Genomic DNA, 6215 nt, shown 5'->3' with positions numbered 1-6215 from the left:
TTCAACCTTTGCCCTTTGTAACGCTATCAACATAATACACGCACAGTTTGGCTTGTAATAAGTCAGAGTTCACTTAGCTCCCTAATACTCTTTGAGACATTTCCTTACAGCGTTGTAGCCAAGACTTCTCAAATCTACCCATTTGGTTCTCAGTCGTAGTAATAATGTGTGAGGTGATTTTGAACTTTTAAAATTCCACAATTTTAAAAATTAGTTTCCTCATAAAAAATTTTCCCTCGTAATATTTTGTGATAAAAGAATTGACATGGACCTTCAACCACAGTTCTGATAGGAAAGTTAACTGAACGTATAGAGGGAGATTGCTATTCCTGACCAAGGTTTCAGGATAATTCTATTATTGATAAAACTAAACATATATAAAACCTGCCTTTAAAAGAGGTGTTGATGGGAGGCTGGGGTGGCTCAGCCCGTTAAGTGGCTGCCTTTGGCTCAGGTCATGGTCTGGGGGTCCTAGGATGGAGCCCCACATCTGGCTCCCTGCTCAGTGGATGGAGCCCCACATCTGGCTCCCTGCTCAGTGGGAAGCCTGCTTCTCCCTTTCCCTCTGCTGCTCCCCCTGCTTGTGCACTCTCTCTGACAGACAAATAAAAATCTTAAAAAAAAATTTTTTTTAAGGTGTTGAACTTTGTAATGAGGGAATCAGTCTGATAACAAATTGAATTTCCCAATCCATCTTAGCATCATTAAAAGAAAGAACCAGACTTTCATGTACCTCTTGATGTGATGCAATAGTGAGTACACAGAGCCTTTCATAAAGTATCTGTGATTCCTTCAAATTGAACTCAAATCTAATTAAGCCTTAGTTCTGACCAATAATTTACAGGAAATACAAGGAATAGAAAAATAAGTTTAAAAAATCAGTAGGAAGGAAGTAGTCTGATTCCACAGAGCAAAAAACTTAATTTCCCCAGCAGAATAAATAAATTGAAAAACATGGGTATGAGGAGAGGTGGACTATTAAAGACTAAAAGAGTTTTAAGAGACATAAATAAGTACCTCATGATTTTGGTTAAAAAAAAAAGACTTTTGAGACAGCAAGATTTGAATAAGGACTAGAAATTTGATGATATTGAGGAAATAATTTTATCAGGTGTGATAATGGTATGGTGAATATATTTTTTAAAAAGATTTTATTTATTTATTTGACAGAGATCACAAGTAGGCAGAGAGGCAGGCAGAGAGAGAGGAGGAAACAGGTTCCCTGCTGAGGAGAAAGCCCGATGTGGGGCTCAATCCCAGCACCCTGGGATCATGACCTGAGCTGAAGGCAGAGACTTTAACACACTGAGCCACCCAGGCCTGGGTATGGTAGATATATTTAAAGAAAAAAGTTTTTACCATGAAATGACATATCTGGGATTTGCTTTAATTTTTATTATTTTTATTTTTTTTTTTGAGATTTATTTGAGAGAGAGAAAGTGCCTGTGTGCACCTGTGCATGTGCCCTTGAAGAGGGAGTTGGGGTGGGCAGAGGGAGAGGGAGAAAGAGAAACCCAAGTAGACTCCATGCTGTGCCTCGAGCCAACACGGGGCTGGATCCCATGACCCCAAGATCAACACCTGAGCCAAAACCAAGTCTGTTGCCCAACAGACTTAGCCACCCAGGTGCCCCTATTTTTAGGTTTAAAAGACTTTATTTTTAGTAATCTTTACACCCAATGTGGGGCTCAAATTTACAACTCTGTGATCAAGAATCACATACCCTACTGACTAAAACAGCCAAGCACCTCCATCTGGGGATTTGCTGTTTTGTTGTTGTTTTTAGAAAGGGAGGTAGGAAAGGGCAGAGGGAGAGGAAGAGAGAGAGAACCTAAGCAGGCTCCATACACAATGCAGAACCTGACTCAGGGCTTATCTCAGGACCCTGAGATTATGATCCAAACTGAAATCAAGAGTCAGATACTTAACCAGCTGAGGCACCCAGGTGCCCCTGGGATTTGCTTTATATTATTCCAGAAAAAAACCTCCAAATTAATAAATACTGTACCTATGGGGAAGAAATTATTTGTTAAAATTAGGTAATGGGGGGGCATGCCTGGCAGGACCCTGGGATCATGACCTGTGCTGAAGGCAGACACTTAAGCAACTGAGCCATCCAGGCATCTCCCAGAAGTTTTTTGTTTTGTTTTGTTTTGTTTTAAATATATTGCAAGAGGGGCTCCTGGGTGGCTCAGTGGGTTAAAGCTCAGGTCGTGATCCTAGGGTCCTGGAATAGAGCCCCGAGTCAGGCTCTCTGCTCAGCAGGGAGCCCGCTTCCCCCTCTCTCTGCCTGCCTCTCTGCCTACTTGTGATCTATCTCTCTCCCTCTGTCAAATAAATAAATAAATAAATAAATAAATAAATAAATAAAATCTTTAAAATATATATATTGCAAGAAACTACTTTTCTTGTGTTGTATTAAATGGCTAATGAGAACACTTTTAAAAGGTCAAAAACTTTATCACAACTTTCAATAAATAACATCTCAGAGACAGTATTTTGAAGGACAATAATTATTTGAATGTACAGGTTCTATTTTTTTTCTCGTTTTGAAATAATTTTGAGCTCATTTAAAAAAAATATAAAAGTAGTTCAAAGAATTCTCTTCATTCAGCTTCCTCAAGTGTTAATGTCTTACAAAACCTCAGTACAATTGTCAAAACCAGGAAATTGACATAGTATTGACTAATCTGTGGACTTTATTCAGTTTCATCAATTGTTCCACTAATATCCCCTTTCTGGGCTAGGATATAATCCAGGATTACACACTGCATTTAATTGTCCTCTCCCTTTCATCTGAAGAGTTGCTTAGTCTTTGTCTTTCATCTTCAGTCTTTGTCTTTTATGACCTTGAAACTTTTGAAGTACTGGCCAGCTTTTTGTAGACCTACTTCAATTTGGGTTTGTCTGATGTTTCTCCTGATTAAATTCAGGTTGTGTGTTTTGGCAAGAGTATCACAGAAGTGATGTTGTAGTCTTCTCGAAGCATGATCTCCATGTTTTATTATGGGTGATATTAACCTTAAACGTTATTTATCAAGTGGTATTTTGTGGGGTCACACCCCCAAGATGGCGCGGGTCGCGCCCCTAAGATGGCGCCGGAGCAGTACAGACAGCCTAAAAAATATCCGCCCTGGCCACACGTGACTTCGTGCTCGTCACATGAGCACCGTATGCCACCACTGCCTACGAGCCCCAGATAACTCCTGTTCACGTGAACACACCACTGTGATTGGCTGTATACTCCCTGTTTACGTGAACACCTCTGTGATTGGCTGTTATCCCCTATATAAGGCAAGGGAACTTCCCCGCAAGGGGAGGAGAAAGATCTACCAGTGAATAAAGAAGAGCTTGTGCATCGACGTGTGTGTGTGTGTGTTGCATCATCTCTGCGGGCAGGGAGAGCGCGACAGTATTTCTCCAGTGTAAAATTACTTTTTTTGCCTTTGCAGTGAACGAGTATTTTGTGGGGTGATTCTTTGAGACTATGTAAAAATCCTGCTTCTCATAATGCTTTCTTGCTTGCAACAATTATTACCACAGTATTTGTCAAGTAGTGGTTTTCTATTTCCATCATTCCTTTGGCATTTATTAATTGGTATTCTACTCTAAGGAAAAGCTCTCTCTTCTCCCATTCTTTCATTCATTCCACTTATTTATTCAGTTATTTATTTCTATTAGTGTGGGCTCATGGATATTTGTTTTATTTTATTGGTTAGAATCTATTGCTATTATTTTCTTGCTCAGATTGTCTCAGATTTGGCTGTGAAGAGCCTCTTAGTGATCTCTTCATGAGTCAGTTTGAATCTTTTTTTTTTTAATATTGTATTTTTTTAAGATTTTATTTATTTATTTGACAGATATCACAAGTAGGCAGAGAGGCAAGCAGAGAGAGGGGGAAGCAGGCTCCCCACTGAGCAGAGAGCCCCATGTGGGGCTCGATCCCAGGACCCCGAGATCATGACCTGAGCCGAAGGCAGAGGCTTTAACCCACTGAGCCACCCAAGTGCCCCTTTAATATTGTATTTTTAAGTAATCTCTGCACCCAATGTGAGGCTTGAATTTACAACCTTGAGATCAAGAGTCACATGATCTACTACTGAGCCACCCAGGCATCCTGGAATATTAGAATTTTATTTCTGCTGTATGTTGCAGATATTTTCTCCTGATCTGTCAGTTGTCTTTTTTATTTCATTTCTGTTATTTTTGCATATTTATAAAAATGTAGTCAAATTTATTATTTTATTGCCTTTGGATTTTGAGTCATAGTTAGAAAACCTTTCTCTATAGTGCAGTTACAAGGCATTCATTCATGTTTTCTTCCAGTCATTGTATAGCTTTATATTTTCCATTTAGATTCTTAATCCATTTGGAGTTTATTTTTATGCATGTTGTGGACTATGGACCTAATTTTATCTTTTACTAAGTGGCTACCCATTTGTCACAGTACCATTTATTTAAAAGACCCATCTTTGTCCCAGTAAGGCAAGATGCCACCTTTATCATATTCCAAATTTCCTTATCCACTTGAATCTGTTTCTAGTTTTTTTTTCTTTTAATTGTATTCTCCTAGTCTGTTTGTTCATGTGCCGGTACTGTACTGTTTTTGTTTTGTTTTGTTTTAAGGTTTATTTACTTATTTTAGAGAGAGAGACAGAGAGAGAGGGGGAAAGAGATCACGAATGGGAGGGGCAGAAGGAGAGGGAGAGAGAGAATCTGGGTGAGGCGCTCTAGGCTCCAGTGATCTTAAGTGGTGATTTTGAGATCACCACCTGAGCCTAAATCAAGTTGGACACGTAACAAACTGTGCCACCCAGGTACCTCTGTCTTGTCTTAATTATAAAGGCTTTTCCGTTTTAAGGTCTGATAGGACAAATCCCCCTTCTGTATATTGTGTGTGTGTGTGTTTTTAAAGATTTATTTATTGGGGAGCCTGGGTGGTTCAGTCATTTGGGTATTTGACTCTTGATTTCTACTCCAGTCATGATCTCAGGGTCCTGGGATCCAACTCTGCACTGGGCTCCCTGCTCAGCGGAGAGCCTGCTGCTCCCTCTCCTTCTCTCTGCTGCTCTGCCCACTTGTGCTCTCTCTGTCAAATAAATAAATAAGATCTTAAAAAAAATAGTGCTTTTCCACTTAGCTACATTGTATCACGTAGAGCACCCATAGCAGGTCACTGCCAAATTCACTTGTAACCTGTAACTTCCAACACTGACAATTAAAAGAGGGATGGATATCAATCAAAGAAAAAAATAGATAAATTAGACTTCATCAAAATTTAAAACTTTTGTGCGTCAAAGGACACTACCAACAGTGAAAAAACACATAATAGGAGAAAATATATGCAGATTACATATTTGATAAGAGTCTGATGTCTGTAATATATAAATAACTCTTATATTTTAACAGAAAAACCCAAACAACTAACTCTATTTGAAAATGGGCAAAGGACTTGAATAGATATTTCTCCAGAGAAAATATACAAATGACCGATATGCGCGTGAAGAGATGTCCAACATCATGAGTCACAAGGGAAATGCAAATCAAAACCACAGTGAGATACCACTGCACACCTATTGGGATGGTGATAATAATAACTTTTTGAAACTAGACAATATTAGGGGATACTGGGGGACTCAGTTGGTTAAACATCTGCCTTTTGCTCAGGTCCTGGGATTAAGCCCCAGGATGGGTTCCCTGTTCAGCAGGGAGTCTGCTTCTCCTTCTCCCTCTGCCTGCTGTGGCCCCTGCTTGTGCTCTCTCTCTTGCTATGTCTCTCCTCTCTGAAAATAAATAAATAAAATCTTAAAAAAAGAACCCAGACAATAATAATTGTTGACAAGAGTGTAGAAAATAGGATATTGAAACTCTCATACATTGCCAATGGGAATGTAAAATGATGCAGCTAACGTGGAAAACAGTTTGGCAGTTCAAAAAGTTAAAGTTTCTATATGACTCAGCAATTACACTTCTAGGTGTATACACAAGACAACTGAAAGCATGTTTGCATAAAAACTTGTACACGTACATTTATAGCAGCACTGTTCCTAATATTTAACAACCCAAATAGCTAATAAGTAGATAAACAAAATGTGGTATATACCTCCAATAGAATATTACTTATCCACATACACGCACAAAAGAAGTACTGGGTGCCTCAGTTGGTTAAGGATCCAACTCTTTCTTTCTTTTTTTTAAAAGATTTTACTTATTTA

At 39.0% G+C, this 6215-nt stretch overlaps 1 pseudogene across 1 annotated transcript in view; it reads left to right on the top strand.

The window, feature by feature from the left end:
• The window catches only part of LOC309844986 (large ribosomal subunit protein eL6 pseudogene), a 28127-nt pseudogene that overhangs the window by 360 nt on the left and 21552 nt on the right, over positions 1 to 6215 (top strand). The gene's annotated exons all lie outside the window — the stretch shown is intronic.

Source organism: Mustela nivalis, assembly GCF_964662115.1.
Source record: "Mustela nivalis genome assembly, chromosome: 12".
NCBI classification, from domain to species: domain Eukaryota; kingdom Metazoa; phylum Chordata; class Mammalia; order Carnivora; family Mustelidae; genus Mustela; species Mustela nivalis.
This window is presented reverse-complemented; position numbering and strand designations above follow the sequence as displayed.